We start from the raw sequence: 18372 nt of genomic DNA, 5'->3' as shown, positions 1-18372 counted from the left end.
TGTTAGGGAGCCACTGGGGGCTACGGAGAACAGGGCCCTCTGAGGTCATGACATTTAAACAGAGGTCTGAGTGATATGAAGGAGAGAGCCACATGAAGGTCTACGGCAACTGATTCCACGGTGGTCTGTGGGAACCCCTGGGGATCCTGAGACCGTTTCAGAAAGTCAATGAAGTCACTACTGTTTTCATAATACTAAGATGCTATTTGTTTTTTTCACACATTGACATTTGCATTGATGGTGCAAATGTAACAGTGGGTAAAACTGCCGGTGCCTCAGCATGACACAGGCAGTGGCCCTGACTGTATTAGTTCTTCACCACCAGACATGCACAGTAGAACGAAATGCTAGTTTCACTTAAGAATGTACTTGAACAAGCAGTAAGAATTATTATTTGTATTAAATTTATATGAAATCTCAACATTTCAGTACACGTCATTGTAACATTCTGTGCGACAAACATGCATAAAGAAGTTTTGTTGCACACTGAGGTACGATTGTTGTCTCAAGGAAAAAATATCTGTGGTGTTCTCTGAGTTGCAAGTTGAATGACAGCTTTCATGGAACAACATTTTTGCTTGAAAGAATGCCTGATGAACAATGGTTATTCAGATTTAGGTATCTGGCTGATATTTTCTTGAAAATGAAAAAGGTAAGCTGTTACTTCAAGGAAAACAACTGGCAGAATTTGTTGCCAATGATAAAATTCAAGCTTCTACAAAGCAGATATTTCGAAAATGTGTATCTACTACTATGAGCTTGACAGCTTCCCCAAACTTAAAAACTTTTCTGATGCGATTGGTGGTAATTTTAACATGTGAACTTTCTGGACATTGTAAAATGAAATCCGTCACCATTCTGAAGATCTGTATAACTCAGTAAATCAATATTTTTCCAAATAACCAGTCATGGACTTAAAAAATCATGCTTTGGTAATAGATCCATTCAACATGCAAAGCAGACCAATGAATGCATTTTAATGTAACGGAGTATGAAAAGTTCATTGATATGGTTTTAGATTCTGCATGGCAACTAACCTTTAGGAAGTTACCATTTGTCAACTTTTGATGCAGTATCAAAGAAGAGTATACACAACTGTTTGAAAAGACTACTAAAATGCTCCATCCTTTCCCAACTATGCGTCTGTGTGAGGTGTAATTTCATCTAATTTAACCAAAACATCATATAACAACAGACTGAATACTGAAACATATATTAGAATCCAACTGTCTTATAGCAGTGTCTTCTATTATGCCAGACATTTAGAAAAATATAAAGCAATGCCATTCTTTTTACTATTGTCTTTGTCTTGAAAGATTTCGTTTTTTCATAAAGATATGTTATTTATGTTAACATGTAAGTGGGCTTATTATTTTTATTTTTAAATTAACTAATAAATACTTTAAATGTTCAGTCTTAATTTTTAATAAGGTAAGTATATATGGATAAAACCCAAATAAACAAAAGCTCTTTGGGGTTCTTTAGCAATTTTTAAGAGTATAAATAAAGGGGACTGTATAGCACAGGAAACTCTACTCAATACTCTGTAATGACCTATATGGGAAAATAATCTTAATAAAGAGTTGGTATATGTATAACTGATTTACTTTGCCATACAGCAGAAAGTAACACAACATTGTAAATCAACTATACTCCAATAAAAATTTAAAAAAAAAGAAGTGTAAAGGGGTCCTGAGACCAAAACTTTGAAAACCACTGGTCTCAGAATAAGGCAGATTAAACAATAAAGTTTAAATTTATTTAAGTTTTGCACAGATTTGGTTAGATTTATTCTTAGGTACTTAAAAATTTTGTTGTTACTGTAAACTAAAACTTTTTTAAAGTTACTTTTCTGTGTTACTAGTGTATAAAAATGCAACTAATTTTTGTATATTGATCTTATATCCAGCCACTTTGCCAAACTTTGTCATTATTATTATTTTTATTTTATTTTTGCGGTACGCGGGCCTCTCACTGTTGTGGCCTCTCCCGTTGCGGAGCACAGGCTCCGGATGCGCAGGCTCAGTGGCCATGGCTCACGGGCCCAGCCGCCCCGCGGCATGTGGGATCTTCCTGGACCGGGGCATGAACCCGTGGCCCCTGCATCGGCAGGTGGACTCCCAACCACTGCGCCACCAGGGAAGCCCCTGTCATTATTTTTAATAGTAAACTTTGTCATACCATTACATTAGTCCAGTGGTTGGTAAATTATGATCTGCAGGCCAAAACTGTGCCACCAGATTTTGTAAATAAAATTTCACTGACACAGAACCACAGTACTCATTTCCATATCTGTAACTGCTTTCACTACAATGGCAGAGTTGAGTGATAGAGACTGTATTGCCAACAGAGTCAAAAATACTTACTATCTGCGTTTTTATAAAACTCTGTATTATGAACCTCATTCAAAGAAGCAACTTCGGCTCTGTTGATCCCTTATGTGGTATTTTTATTTTCAATTTAATTAACTTTTGTTCCCATCTTTATTCATCCTCTCTTGTTTTCTCTATCTTTTTTCTACCTTCTCAAAGTTACCTTATTAAATTTTACTTTTTCTTTTCTGCTAAAAGCACTTGAGGCTATAAATTTTCCTCTAAGTACAAGTCTCACTGCATCCCACAAGCTTTGATATGTAATATTTTCATTATCATTCAATTCTAAGTATTCAAAAATTTCCATTATGATACCTTTGAGCAATGAGTTATTTAGAAATGTTTTAAAATTTCCAAATATAGGGGGGGATTTTGTGTGTGTGTGGGTGTCTTTTAGTTACTGACTTCTAATTTAATTGTATTATGATCAGAGAATATGGTCATTATTATAGTGAGCCTTGGAAATTTGGTGAGACTTGTTTTGTGGCTTAGTATGAGGTCAATTTTTATAGCTCTTCCTTGTGAAGAATACATGTATTCTAACTGTTTGGTACAAAGTCCTTATGTCCATGAGTCAAGCTATTTAATTGTTCTGCCTAAATTTTATACCTTTACTCATTATTTGTTGTCTGCTTCACCGAACAATAACTTAGAGAAACATGAGAAATTTCTCTACAGTTTTATCAATTTTTGTTTTTTATATTTTGAGGCTATTTTAGAAATGTTATATCTTTTCCAATGAATTAAAACTCTCTATCCTTAATAATGTTGCCTTTTCTTACTTTCTTTTACTTTTTAAAAATTGAAGTGTAGTTGATTTACCATGTTGTGTTAGTTTCTGGTGTAGAGCAAAGTGATTCAGTTACACATATATATTCTTTTTCATTCTATGCCATTACAAGATACTGAATATAGTTCCCTGTGCAAAAAATGTTGTCTTAAAGTCTATTTTTTTTTTAAAGTCTATTTTGACTGGTATCAATAAAGCTACCCTAGCTTCCTTTTGAGTAGCATTTGCTGGAATATATTTTTTCATCCATTTATTTTGTCCTTCCATGTTAGGTGTGTATTTTCTAACACTGTAGAGCTGAATTATTATTATTTTAAAGAATCTTAATTTTACTATATCTGTCTTTTAGCCAGAAAGTTTACATACACTGTGATAGCTGATATACTTTTGCTTTCTATTTGTCCTCCTTTTTCTACGCTTCATTTTTGTCTTTATCCTTGCTTGACTTTTAAAAAAACTGCCTTGGAAGCTATATACCATTTCTATTCTTTTAACAGTTACCTTTGAAATCTAAAATTAATATCGTAATCTCCTTCAGAACAATAAAAGGACCATATAATGCTAACTCTGATAGCTCTTTCTTGTATATGTGGAGTTTTACCCAGTATTTTAGTTTATCTTTTCCCCTATATTAGACATTATTACTTCAAACCAACAATATTTGTTTAGGTTTACCTACATGTTAACCAATTTCTTTGCTTATCATTTCTTCCTGTATCTCAGACTTTTCTTTTGCTATCCCTGTCCTTCTTTCTGAGGTATATCTTTGAAATTCCTTCAATATACGTCTGCTACTGGTAAACTCTTGTAGGTTTTCCTCTTATGAAAACAGTATTTCAACTCTCGTTTCTGAAAGTTACTTTTGCTGAGTACACAATTTTATGTTGAAAGTTATTTTCTCAGAACCTTGAAAACATTATTTCACTGTCTCTGAGCTTCAATTATTGCTGTTGAGAAGTCTGTGGTCAGTATAAGTATTGTTCTTTGGTGGGTGTGATCTGTGTTTTCTCCTTTTATGAGTAAAACTTTGTCTTCACTGATCCTCAGTCTTACTACATTGTAAAAGTTAGGTATGCCTTTTTACTTGTATGCCTAGTATACATTGCTTCCTATATCTGTGGATCCATATTTCTCACCTTATTTGGAAAATTCTAAGCCATAAATTCTCCACTGTCTCATCTCCATCCTGCATATTCTTTCCTTTTGTGACTCTGAATTGTCTTATGTTAGTCCTTTTTTTTTTTTTTGCGGTATGCGGGCCTCTCACCCTTGTGGCCTCTCCCGTTGCGGACCACAGGCTCCGGACGCACAGGCTCAGTGGCCATGGCTCACGGACCCAGCCGCTCCGCGGCATGTGGGATCCTCCCAGACCAGGGCACGAACCCATGTCCCCTGCATTGGCAGGCGGACTCTCAACCATTGCGCCACCAGGGAAGCCCGTTAGTCCTTATTCTGCCCTCCACACTCTTAGCCTCTCTTCCTTATATTTCCATCTCCTCATCTATCTGTGCTCTATTGTATGAAACTACTTTAGTTCTATTTTCCAGTTCATGAATTCATCGATTACAAATGAGCATGTCCACTTATGTTTTTGTCAGTGAATTACTTTTTTCATTTTTAAAAGTTCTCTTTGTTTCTTTTTAAGAACTGCTTGGTGATAGCCCATCGCTGCTTGCTAATTTTTGTATTCTATCTTTAACTTAAAAATTTTTGAATAGGGACTTCCCTGGTGGTCCAGTGGTTAAGAATCCGCCTTCCAATGCAAGGGACGCAGGTTCAATCCCCAGTCAGGGAACTAGGATCACACATGCTGCAGGGCAACTAAGCCTGCGTGATGCAACTACTGAGCCCATGTGCTCTGGAGCCCGCGTGCCACAACTAGAGAGAAGCCTGTGTGCTGCAACAAAAGATCCCACAAGCCGCAATGAAGATCCCGCGTGCCGCAACTAAGACCTGACGCAGCCAAGTAAGTAAATAAATAATTAAAATATATAGAGGCAGTCCTTTTGTTTTTTTAATCTGATAATTTAAACATCCAAAGTCCTTGGTGGGGAAGGGGTAATCAAAGTATTATTTGTTGTTTGTGCTGATTTTCACTCATGGTGGTTTGTTTCCTTCTTTGACAATCTTTGTTTGAGAATTCATAAGATCTTAATACATGAAAAAACTGGAAGCCTAAGTTCTGTTTTGGATATGTAAGTTTGAAATGATTATGAAATATCCAAGTGGATATGTCAAGTACATCACTGGATATATGAGCCTGATATTCAGGGGAGAGATCAGGGCTGGAGATATAAATTGGGGATTTAGTACCATGAAGTTTGGGGATCAGATGAGATACCAGTGAAAGTTAGCACTGTGCCCCAGGACACACCAATTCAGATACGGAGCAGAGGAGAAGACAGCAGTAGTGACCGGGAAGAACAAAATCCAGAAAAACGTGCTGTCATGCAGGTCCAGAGAATAGTGGATTTTAGAAAGAAGGGAATGGTTGACTGTGTTGGATGCTGTTGAGGGGGTGAAGATGAGGCAACTAGGAGGTCCTTGATAGGAACAGTTTTGGTGGAATAGTAGAGTCAGATGAGGGAGTAGAAGTAACACCTATAGACAAAAAGTTCAAGACATTTTGTGTGAAAGAGAGCAGTAGTGTCAGGTAGAAGCTAGAAGAGGGTGTGGCATAAGAAATTTTTTTCTCTCCCACTGGGCAATATTAAAGATTTTATATGTCCATGGGAAAGACTGAGCAGAAAGGGAGAAACTAATCATACATAAAAGAAAGGGGATATTTTCAGGAGCAACATTCTTGAAAAGGCCAAGTGCCCAAACGTCTTTTAAGATGTGACATGGAACATGTGTGTGACATGGAACATGAGTCACACACATGACCTACAGGACAGAAAGTCTAGTCCTCATATATATTATATAAGGACTTGGGGACTGTGTAATCTTAACTTCTCATGAGGGTGTGCTGCGTGCTATCTTCAACTTTACCCATGTGCCAGTGAGAGAAGCTTTAGGACATATCTGATAATCATCACACAAAAGTTGTTTGGCACAGTTATGAAAATAGGAGATTAACTCAATCACAGTGCTGAAGGGGCCTTAAGAGATTTTCTAATTTGGTCTCCCATCCACTTAGGCAAATGAATCCTAAACGTCTTAGAATGGACACCTCCTTCACTGTGGTATTCCTTGGGAACCACTTTTAGAACTTTGCCACCATGTAACGTGTCCAACACAAATTGAAGTCCATTTCCTCTTATTTTATGCTTAGTGGTCACAAGGTATAGCTAAACTGCTATTTTCTTCACCAAAACAACAACAACAAAACACCTTATGTATCTGAAGGTAGAAATTAATTCCACTATTTCTTCTCCAAGCTAAACAACCTCTTTTCATTTTCTTGCACAGATCTTATTTTTTTTTATCATTTGGCTAGTCTTCTGGACTTTTTTCCCTCTCTCCAACTGCTTTTTTTAAAAAAATGCAGTGACAAGAAATCGACAAGCTACTCAAAGTCTGAGTAATCCTGAGAACAGTGCGGGGATTTCAACACGTCTCCCTTGGACGGATGAAAGGCTGAATTGACTCTGCCAAGACCTGAACTCTCTCCAGTTCCTGCTGATCTGGGGAGACGCTTCCTCTTGCATTTTCCTTATTTCGCCTAGCAATCTGAGTAAAATGAAAATACAACCAGACATACGTAGGAAAGAGTTTTCAACGTCCCTATTCGGAAAATCAGTTTGATGTCTACATAAGTCAAAATCTGCACATACCAACTCCTTCTAAAGTGCCGCAAATATTTAAACTTACTAATAAAAATTGCTGTCTCTTAGATGTAAATTCGGGAGAGTGTTTCTAAAATCCAAAAGGAGGTTGTCAGATGAAGTAATTAATTAAGTGAAGTGTTGGGTTTGGAAAGCCTTCTACTATTTTGAGGCTAATGGATGGTTGAGAAACTCCTATGGGTGGGTGTGAGAGAGATTCTGCCTGCTAATTACTACCGAAGAAAATCTAAGCATCCAACAATCATTCTAATTTTTGCTAAGCAGCATGAAATATCACATACCATTACATTACGTTATGTCAAGTGACAGGATGTTCCTGGGGTAACATGAAAAGACAACACAGCTGGGAGAAACAAACGGAAAGGCCAACTGACGTGCATACAATTTGAAAAGAAAGAAAATGGCACATGTCAGTAATGAGACCTAGAGCTGACTTAAGGGTTTTGATATCCGCAGGTGATTTTAGGAAGGTAGCTGTATCTCGGCCATAAGACTTGGCTCCCTTGTTTACAGTATTTGTTTTACTCTGAATATGTATTGCAGTCTCTTTGAACTTTAACTTTTTCCCTCTGTAAAATGGGAATACTACTACCCACCCTACCTTTCTTACATGGCTGTGTGAGATTCTAACGCCCAGCACATTTAGGTGTTTTATAACTATCTCATTGGATACTTGTATCTATCTGAACTGGATTTACTATTACGTATTTTACTGATTCTAGGATGCACATTTTCTCACATAATAATATTGATATTTCAAAAATCAGGATATACCTTAAAACTGATAGCTTATTATACTTTGGTCTTTCTTCCTTTTTTAAAAATTGAAGTATAGTTGACACACAATATTATGTTAGTTATTAGATGATCACCACACGTCTGTCACTATACAGCATTATTACAGTATTACTGACTATATTCCTTATGCTATATATTACATCCTCTTGACTTATTTATTTTATAATTGGAAGTTTGTATCTCTTAATCCCCTTCACCTCTTTTGCCTACACCACTGCCCCCCCCAGCCCCAAACCACCTATTTGCTCTCTGTATCTGTAAGTCCGTCTGTGTTTTGTTTTGCTTCTTTGGTGTTTTACACTCCACATATAAGAGAGATCATAGAGTATTTGTCTTTCTCTGACTTATTTCCTTTAGCATAATACTCCCTAGGTCCATCCATGTTGTCTCAAATGGCACTATTTCATTCTTTTTTATGGTCGAGTAATATTCAGTGTGCGTGTGTGTGTGTGTGTGTGTATCTTTGTCCATTCATCTATTGATGAACGTTCAGGTTGCTTCCACACCTTGACTATTGTGACTAATGCTGCAGTGAAGGTAGGGATGCATATATTTTTTTGAATTAGTGTTTTGTTTTCTTCAGGTAAATGCCCAGAAGTAGAATTGCTGGATTGTATGGTAGTTTTATTTTTAATTCTCTGAGGAATCTCCATAGTGTTTTCCACAGTGACTGCATCAATTTACATTCCCACCAGCAGTGCACAGGGTTCCCTTTTCACCATATCTTTGCCAACACTTGTTGTTTGTCTTTTTGATGATAGCCATTCTGACGGGTGTAAGGTGATATCTTATTGTGGTTTTGATTTGCATTTCTCTGGTATGTTTTTTCTTTCTTGGTGGTACACAAAATATTATATTTAAATCAATGGCCTCTTAGAAATATGGCAGATAAGGTGTTTGGAAATGGTAAAATGTCAGTTACTCATTTATTCATAAAACAAGCTTTCACTAAAAGTCTCCCTTGTGCAAAGCATTCAGAAAGAAATGAAAATCCAGAAGACCTGATCCCTAATCTCAAGGAGGGTGCAATGCATGAGACGGATGAGGCAGGATCAAATGCCAAACATTATGTGACATACGCCATTTGAGTTACATTCCAAACTTGGCACCCTGTGAGTGCAGAAGAGGAAATAATTTTCAATAGGAGCAATCCGGAAGACAGCATGGAGGAGACGACACCTAGGTCTGGCCTTGGCAGATGGGTAGCATCTCAAAAGGCACATTTGGAAATGGACATACAGATACACAGTGTGTATTCACAGAAGGGCAAGGAATCTAGACAAGGAGGAGTTTGGGACTGTGTTGAGGTGCTTGCTAAGGATATTAAAGAGTCTGAGCTCTAGTTGGTGGATAGATAAGGCTTTTGAGCAAGGAGTAGACTCATGAAAATGAGGCCTTGGGAGGATCTGATGCTCAGAGGGAAGGGGGAGGAAGAGGCTAGAAGCAGGGCATCCTAAAGCAAGCCGTGTGTAGGCTGGAGAAGTCCTGATAATGGGTAGGTAGAGGGGGCAGAAAGGAGATAACAAATGGATGGAAGAGTCATAGTTAAATACCAAAGATCCTTAGTAGGAATCTTAAGAGCGAAGTCCACTTCACAGCTAGACAGGAAGGCCACACAGAACTGAATTTGGCTACCTGCTCCCCGAGCACAGGAACTGTATGCTTTGTTCACCACTAAATCCCAGGGCCTATGAGAGGGTCACAATAACTATTTGTCCTACTCTCTTCCACCAAAAAGTCAATTTGTGCTTTTAATTCAATTCTGAAAGCACGTATGGAGGACCCACCATATGCTCAGTGCTGAGCACTGGGGCCGGAGGCGAGGGGAATGGTGGTTGGGAGAGGATGGGCTGTTGGGTGGATTGCTTTCCAAACTGGCTGCAGTCATTCCCTTCTTGAATACAGGCTCCTGGTAGTCCCCCCAGTAGACTCTGGGTGTGGTCTTGGGACTTACTTTTACCAAAGGGACAACAGAAAAATGTGATGCTTCCAGAGATTTGAAAAACGTTTGCATATTGGGGCTTGCCCTCTCTTGCCACTTTTTGGAATCCTGACACCACCATATAAAGGATTCCAGGATAGCCTCCTGGAAAACGAGAGACCACAGAGAATAGAGCTGAGTCATCCCAGGTGAGGCCTCCCTGGACCAACCAGCCCGCCAACTGTTGGAAATACAAATAAGTGAGGCTGTCTTAGAGCAGGGCTCAGCAAACTTTTTCTCGAAGGACCAAAGAGTAAATATTTAAAGCTGTGGGTCATATGATCTCTGTCACAACTACTCAACTCTTCTGTTGTAGCGTGAAAGCAGCTACAGACGACATGAGCAGGGCTGTGTTCCTATAAAACCTTATTTTAAAAAACAGGTGGCAGGCCTGTGGGCTGCAGTTTGCCTACTGCTATACTGGGTCATTTAGCCCCTATCAAGCCAGTCCAAACCAGAAGAACTGCCCAGCCAACTGACAAAATTGTGAGAAATAATGTTTGTTAAGCCACTATGTTTGGGGTATTTTGTTACACAGCAAGTTCAAACTGATAAAGCTGGTATAAAACACAGACAACATAGGCCTCGTTTCAAGACACTTAAAATCCACCTGTGGAAGTAGGACACATGTGCAGGAGATGCTTATACAACAATATGAGTCCGTATGTGATTAAATGTCAAAATAAAGGTGTATAAAAGAGAAATATTAATTTGGACAAAAAATCGACTCGGATAGATCTTAATGGATGGGTAGAATGTGACAGCTACCCAAACAATTCTGTCTCTCCTTCACTGAATTTTTATGCTGTTAGCTTTTATGACTATATACTTCCATAGACTGAGAGCCCCCGCAGGGCGGAGGATGCTTTATTTTCTATTTTCTGTGTTCCCAGAGCCTAGCACAGTGCTCAGCTCCCAGCCAGGCTCGATGTACACTTACCGAACAAAGCAATAAACCCAGAGTGGAGAGAAGGAAGGGCATGTCTGTGGAAAAACCAAACCTCACAACTAAAGGGATTTAGACTCAGGGGAGGTAGAGACACAGCTGGGTACATGATTCTGGATCTGGGAGGACGGGTGAGAAGGCAGCGTGAAGGACCCGGAAAGTCAGGCCTGAGTGTTTAAACCAAATGTTATTGGAGCAAAGGGCTAAGTTGATATTTATGAAGATTAATTTGGTGGCAGAGGGTAGGGTGGATTCCAGGCACAGTTAGGACAACTTAGTGACCCAGGAGTGAGAAAACAGACTAGCCCAGGAGTCAGTGAGAGGAGTGAGCCTAAGGAATGAAGGGACCTACCAAAACTAGAATAAGTATAAGGGTGGTAGTTAAACTGCTGCACTTTCAGTCTTGAAAGACTATCTGGAGGGAGGTTAGGTTGGAGGCCACTTCACAGAGAAGGTGGCCTGCCAGGTGTGACAGGTGGGTGATGGGGAGAGGGTCCAAGAGAACGGCAAGGGTGTGAAGCTGTGAAACCACAGGGTAGTAGAGAAACCACAAATGGTTTAGTGTGGCCAAAGGGCAAGAGTGGCTTGTGCGTGCGTGTGTCCAGCTATATCTCCTGCTCCCCAGCTCTGAGCTACTGGTCTCCTCTCTTGGACACATCACACAGATTCCTGCCTCTGCTTTTACTTGTTAGGTTTCCTATGTAAGTGCTCAGCTCTGGGTTTATTGGTTCATTCAGTAAATACACATTGAACCCAGGCAATACGGTAAAAGCCTGGGAATTTAGAAATAAAGGTGGAGTGGCAGGAGATGAAACTAGAGAAATTTCCAGGGGCCAGACATGCAGGAGGTTATAAGAGGTTACAGGCTGCATCGAAGAGTTTTGAATGCATGGATTCACAGTTGTGTTTTAGAAAGATCACTTCGTTGTGTACAACAGAGGAGAGGAGGGGGGAAAGGCTGCGGATAGGATGGTCAGTGGGTGAGGACTGAAGAGATGCCCGGATCAGAGAGGTTGCAAGTTGTGTTAATGGATCTGGAGACTCCTTGGATGGAGAGCACGAAGGGGAAGCATGACTCATGGGCTTGTCTGATGGGTGGAAGTGAAGGGATTATTCTTGTCAGAGGGAATGGGAGGGTGAAATAACGAGTTCCAGTCTGGACAGAGGGCATATGAAATCCAGTAGGCAGTTTGCTATAAAGCACTGGAGAGAAGCTGGGCCTGCAGATAAGCTGTAGTCAAGTTCTCAGTACTTAGGTGGTAGGTGAAATTCTTCAGGTAGCTATGGAACACCAACCTGTAAGAGGGAAGAGAGAGGAAGAGAGATTGCAAAGGAAAGTGGACTGGCAAGGATTCTGGAAAAAACAATTGCAAACCAGCTATGTCTTTTCTTACGAGGCCACTGGATTTGACCTTGGAAGTCTGATGTTCACTTGGATTCTGTATGCATCCTTTAGCAAGGATTGCATTTGGAGCTTATCATGACCCTCTATCACCCAGGAAACTTGACAATTTAGGACGAAGGTTAGTAAAACAAACGGACAGGACAAGTGATAAAAACTGACTGTTCTTTGATACTTCTTGTTTCAAGGTAATAACAACAACGATAACACAAATCACAGAGGATAATTTTTTGCCTAGCTTTGTCATTACTTTTCCACAGTCTACAATAATTGCTGTCTTCATATGTTTGTCCTCCTTGTTAGATGATGGGGTTCCTGGGGCAAAGACTATATCTTACTCATCATTCTAGCCCCAGAGTTTACCATAGGACTTGACACATTCATTCATTCATTTGGCCAATACTTATTAAGCACCTACTACATGCCAAGGATAGTTATAGTACCTGGAGATACATCAAAGGATTTGACAAATATTTCTGCACTAACAGAGCTTATGAATTTTAGTAAAGAGTGGGGACATCTCCAATAAGTATAATGTCAGTGGCTAGATCACCGTACTGTATAGATGGCTGGGTAAAAGGAGCTTCTGTTATCTAATTAAACCTGACAAAAGGGAAACCCGATTATCCCTGGAAACAGGTCCTCTAGCAGCCACTTTTCCTGTTGCAGGGAGTTTCTGGAAATCTCTCTGCACTTGGTTTATACTTCAAGTGTAAACAAAATCACTTTCCTTATTCTGACTATGTTCTAGAATTCCTCCCGAAGTCAGCATTTGTTTGTTTCTCTTCCCCAGTAGTTAAAAAATACTTATTCTGGAAAGGCCCAAAATGCCATATATATGTACAGAATTAAGTTACTGAGGTTTTTTTTAAACGGGGGTATTGATTTTGAGCTTGAAATTTTGTATGAGATGATACAGAAAATATTTGCTCAGGTGACCATTCCCTAAGACCTACTATTTGTAAGCTCACAGCAGGCATCACCAACTATAGTAGCGATGAATCACAGAGTTCCTGTCCTCAGGGTCCTGTGATGTATAATAAGAGGGATAAGACAAACGTAAGATATTATATGGTAAGACAGTACTAAGGACACTCGAATTTGTCTTGCTTTTTCTTTTTCTCTTTATCCTGCTTAAAAGGCTAGTTTACCTCTCCCAGAGATGCCCTTATTCCCGACTCCACCTATCAGATAGATTGGCACCCGTTACCTGCTACCTATGTCACAGCTATTTGTGTATGTCGTACACCCTCTGCCTGACGGTGAACTCTGAGGGTGGGGACTGAGATTTTACACAACGCTGCATAGCATGGTGGGCACTGAAAACAGAAACCAGGTGGTGTGGAAAACCAGGGCAGTGGAAGGTTAAAGCTCCAATATCTTTGCATTGGCTTATGAAAAAAATATCACGTGCATATTTGCGAATAACACAAAGGTCCAGAGAATTTTCTGGAAAAAAGGAAAAAACTGACTTCTCTTTTAGGGCACCGCAAGCTTCTTTGAAATGGAATTTGTCAGTTGACAAAACTGCAGACAGCAAATGACCTCAGGGGCTGTGCTAAGATTTTAGAAAGACATAAATGTCCTGTGAAAAATCAAGCTGACATCTGTTTCGCGATAAAATTCTTTACACATTTAACACCTGCATTTTCAAGGTGCTTTTGTATAAATCTCTTCTCGCGGGACTGTCGCAGGACAACCCAGGGGTGCACACAGGCAGTCTCCTCCCGTCCCTCCCATGGCGGCGCTGAGATGCAGGGAAATGGGCACGTCCTTTGGCAGCTGCTGGGTCATAGGCTGATCCCAGAACTAAGAGCCACCCTCTTCCCACCAGGTCAATGGCCCCAAAGAAACACTACAGGTAAAAGGTGGCTGGGTGCGACGGGGGAGAAACAGATTGTTCTTTACTTTCCTTGGAAGAGAAAGAATTCAGTTTTCTGTTTGAAAAACCAGAAATGACTGGAGGGGTAAAGTTGCAGCCTTCTGCTAAATAAAAAGCTACATTGCTTAGTGGGAGAAAAATCAGGAGAAATGCGTGTTCTAGGGGATGTACTCAGAGAACGCATGGCTTTCATTTTGACTTCTATGTAGCTGAGGAAATTAGCATCACTTCCCTGGAAATTTTATTCAAATTTCCATATGCAGCGATGCTTCCCTGGATTCTCGTTGCAATCATTAAACTGCACTTAGAGAGTGCACCAATTTACATGTCTGGCACTACACATAATACAAAGAGACTTCCTTTCTTCCTCTGATGATTTTCCTTCCTTCATTCTTTCCCTCCCTCCATCGCACAGCTTTTACCGTCACTCCTGCATTTACTGAACTAGACCTGTGAGGACTGCAGGAATACAGAAATACAGATGAAACGAGCCACTGTTCCACCTGCTCAAATAGCAGAGGAGACAGGAGGAAGGCTGAGGGCAGGGATTCTAGCACTCGCCTCATGTTTGCCCAGGACCTTATGCTGGGTCTTAGATAAGGACCTGTTTCCTGAATATTTAGTGGGTGGAGGGATGGATGGACGGATGGATGGATTGATGGATGGCTAGATGGATGAGATGCCTCAATCTGGATGGCAGGGTTCCAATTTCTGAGTCAGTAAAATGGCTGAAACTACCCCCTCACCCCGACCCCTGCCTGTCGCTTTTTCTGTTTCAGCAACCCCCTTACCATGGGAAAGGATGGGACCAAGAAGATCAAGGTGGCACGCTGGGGCTCTTTATTCAGCAGTTTGCTCTGTCTGAGTTAACATATGGGTGAGGTTCCCCGTGAAGGACACTTTCCCAACTCCAGCCACGTCACAGAGACACTCAGCTGCTGTGTGTCTGGCAAGTTAACGACTATAAGCCCAAGGGAGGGGAGAACGGGAAAATGATAACATTAAAAAAAATAAATTTAAGCAAATTCAGAAGAAAATGAGAAAGGCCTCGCCCCGTCCCCTGCAAAGCTACCTAACACCTCTTGTTTTCAGTAACAAAAAATTACCGAAAATAGTACTTTAGAGCTTGTGCTCATCAAAATAATCCTACCCAGAATGCACAGAGCGAAGTTAGCTGGAGAAAAAGAAGATAAGAGGATTAGGAGAGAAGGAAATAAAGGAGGAAGAAAAAAGAAGAAGCAGAGAAGGTGGCTCGATGGTGAGATGGCAAGGTGACAGGAGACCGGTGAGTATCAGGCCAGGTCTCTGGGGAAGGTCAGAGAGCACCTGTCAAGGACCTGACCAGCAGAGATGCGTGAGAGAGGACACCTTCTCCCAGTCTCCCCAGGTCCAGAGGGTGAGATTAAGCTGACAAGACCAGCATCTGCTCTGTAGCAGGCAGTGTGCTGGGGACTTTTATATGCAGCATTTTATTTTTGTATGTGACATTTTACTCAGTCGTCCAGCTCACAACTACCCTGCAAGGAAGGCAGTTCTGTCCCTTGTACCAGTGACAGCCCTGAGGTCAGAGGTCATCAGTGGTGGAGCAGGGGCTCTGGGCAAGCACCCACCTATGGGCAGCACATAGCTTAAGCCTCACGGCAACTCCGTGAAGTGAACACTATTATTTCCATTTTGCATGGCAAGAAACGGAGGCTTCCAAGCTTTGAGGGAGCCACTCACACAGTCACACAGCTAGCAAGAGGCCAGGATGCACGGGAACTGGGATGTGATCCAGGGCTCCTTCTGTTTCACTGTATGGACTCCTGGGGGAAGTAGCCAGCTCCCTTCCCCGCTTTCAACCTGTAACTTGTGGGCAGATGAAGGCTGAGTATCAGACCAACCAGGAACCGCATAGAGATTGGGGCTAATGTCCCACGGTCATCCTGACTGTGACTCTGCATGGAATGGGGACTCTGATCCTTCAAAATAACATTAGGGTTACCTGGTTTGTGCTGCCACGCAGTGCTGCAGTCTTGTCTATAACAGCTCCCAAACATGGCCCTAAAAGATAACGATTCTCATTCTAGTGATGGGGGGTGGAAGGGGGTTAATTGTTCCAAATGGGACCACCGGTTCTATTGTGGGCTAGCGCTAGCTGCAAGAAAATTCTTGCTCTGAGCCCAAATTGCTTTCTCTTGTACCTTCCGGTTCTGCTTTTTCTGGAATAACCAAGTCTTTCATGCATTGAAGTACAGCTACTGTGTGTCTCCTTCTTTTTATCTTCTCCAGGCTCACCTTCCTTAGTTCCTTCAACCACTGCTTTTAAGACATACTCTCTGATGGCCTCTTCAATGCCGATCCCTGTTCATGGAGTCTATGTGCCTCTTCAAATTTACTGTCAAAAATTTGGTTCCTCCAGTATCAGAAGGCAGCCAAGGGTCCTTCAGAGCCATGAGCTGGACCATGGTGCTAGATAGAACATCACAGAGGTGGAGGTCTTCACCCCTTTTTCAGCTGACCTGTTTTTCTCTTCAATGTCTCTAGCCAGTAGTGTTTGGAATGAGGCATTTCAGGATCTCCAAATTCTTGTTTCTAAGGTTATTATTCACAAGCTCTTACAGAGGCAATTTTCTCAGTTTGGAGAGCAGTCAGGCTAGGAGCCTCACCTTTGCTGGGGAGACTGGGAAACTCACCACGTGATCACTCACACACCTGCTGTTCCCTTCTGTGTATCGCTTCTCGGCCTTCAGCCCCTTGGTCAATCCAACCTCCTTCCCTGTAAAAAGCGCACAATATCTCAAGGCTTCCCTGTAACCTCTGACAGGGGAACAAAGAGAAACACCTTTCACAAATCCATGCTATCAAAGGATAGAAGAGAGAACAAAACCTTCAGTAAAGAACACTAAACATCCCACCAGAAAGTCCCAAACAACGCTGAAAAGTGAGAATAAAACTACCGAAAGCTGACAGAGGGTAACAAGCATTATTTCCAACCCACATTTGTCCTTCTAAAAAAGCCAACCAACTACAGAAAAAAAAACAACAACCCTGGAATGTAGGAAATCTAACATCATTAACATATTTCCTGTCCTCACGCAGCTTATAAAAAATGTTTCTGAGCTTTTCCCTGGCTCATTTACAACGATGAGAGGGAGCGAAAAGGAAATGCAACAGATGGGACTACCATCCTCTCTCGCAGCAATTTATCGCCACTTGAGGTAGCTTGGGCGAGATTTCAAACGTCTTTCAGTTGTACCAAGAGTTTATTCCTGCCCAAGAACAATGAAGACGAGTCTCCTTAAAAAAGCTGCAGGTTATAAGCCATGTTTACTACTCTGTATTTCTGTTGTTTCTAAAAGAGATCACCCCAGCCTGCCTCCAACCCTCCCCAAACTGCCTCCACCAGGATTTAATCTGGTACTGATTTAGAGCTGACAGGTGGCACATGCATAATTAAAGATGACCTAACACAGAATGCTCTCATTCCTGGCATATTATCAGACACTTAAGCAAAGCAATTATCAGTAGGCAATCTTCTCTGTCAACAGAGATAGAGATGAAACATTTCTTCAATTAAGAGGATTCTGAAAGGATGCTGTACATATATCCGTCTGCAAGTACTTGAAAATCTTTAGGGTTTAATACTAAGTCAGCTCAACAAGCACCTCTGGCCAGTTAAATTGTGTTTTTTTCTCCCCCCCTACTTTTCCTGGAAGGTAACATTTTTTTTTTTTTGCTTTATTGAAGTAGGAGGGTCACATTTTAAGCATCAGAATCTTCAAAACAAATAATCTGGGGGCGTCATCAGAGACCTGATCCAAGCTGACAAGGAAATCTCTGCATCTTCCTGCCATTGCCTTGCTGGGGTTTACAAATATACCAAGCCTTCCTCACAGGTGCAAGGCCAAAAAGGGATAGGGTTTAAATGAAAGTAACTTTAATAAAAAATTTCCTTTAAAGCAGGATTATTCCCTCCCCGTGTTCCACCAGTGTCGGAGGATTTACAGAAGTACTGTCAAGCCTTAAAATTTCATCTTGAATCTAAGTGATTTAAAGGATTTTCTTTTTTTCATTCGAAGAAATAAATATCATTCAGAGGAAGAAGGGTCTTGATCAAATGATGGATTTCCCATTTCAGGCAGAGGAGGGGAGAGGCACCCTATTCCCTAGTAGAGTACTGTATTTTTTATAAATTAGAGCGCATGTACTTTATCTAAATGAATGCATTTTAGCTTTCTTTAGAACAGAAATTGCTTTAATGTTATAGCGAGACAAGTGATTTTCTTTTCTTTTTTAAAAGGTGCTTTATACGTTAATGGGTTTTTTGAAGCCCGTGTAAAAACTGGCTTCCCTGAGACAGAGCACTTCACAACGTTCGTGGTGCATATTCGGCCACATTTCACAAGAGGTCTTATTGTTTAAATTCTTATA

This window comes from Neophocaena asiaeorientalis, unplaced genomic scaffold (genome assembly GCF_003031525.2).
Source record: "Neophocaena asiaeorientalis asiaeorientalis breed wild unplaced genomic scaffold, Neophocaena_asiaeorientalis_V1.1 scaffold232, whole genome shotgun sequence".
NCBI lineage: Eukaryota > Metazoa > Chordata > Mammalia > Artiodactyla > Phocoenidae > Neophocaena > Neophocaena asiaeorientalis.
The sequence above is the reverse complement of the archived record's forward strand: the minus strand, read 5'-3'. Positions refer to the sequence as shown.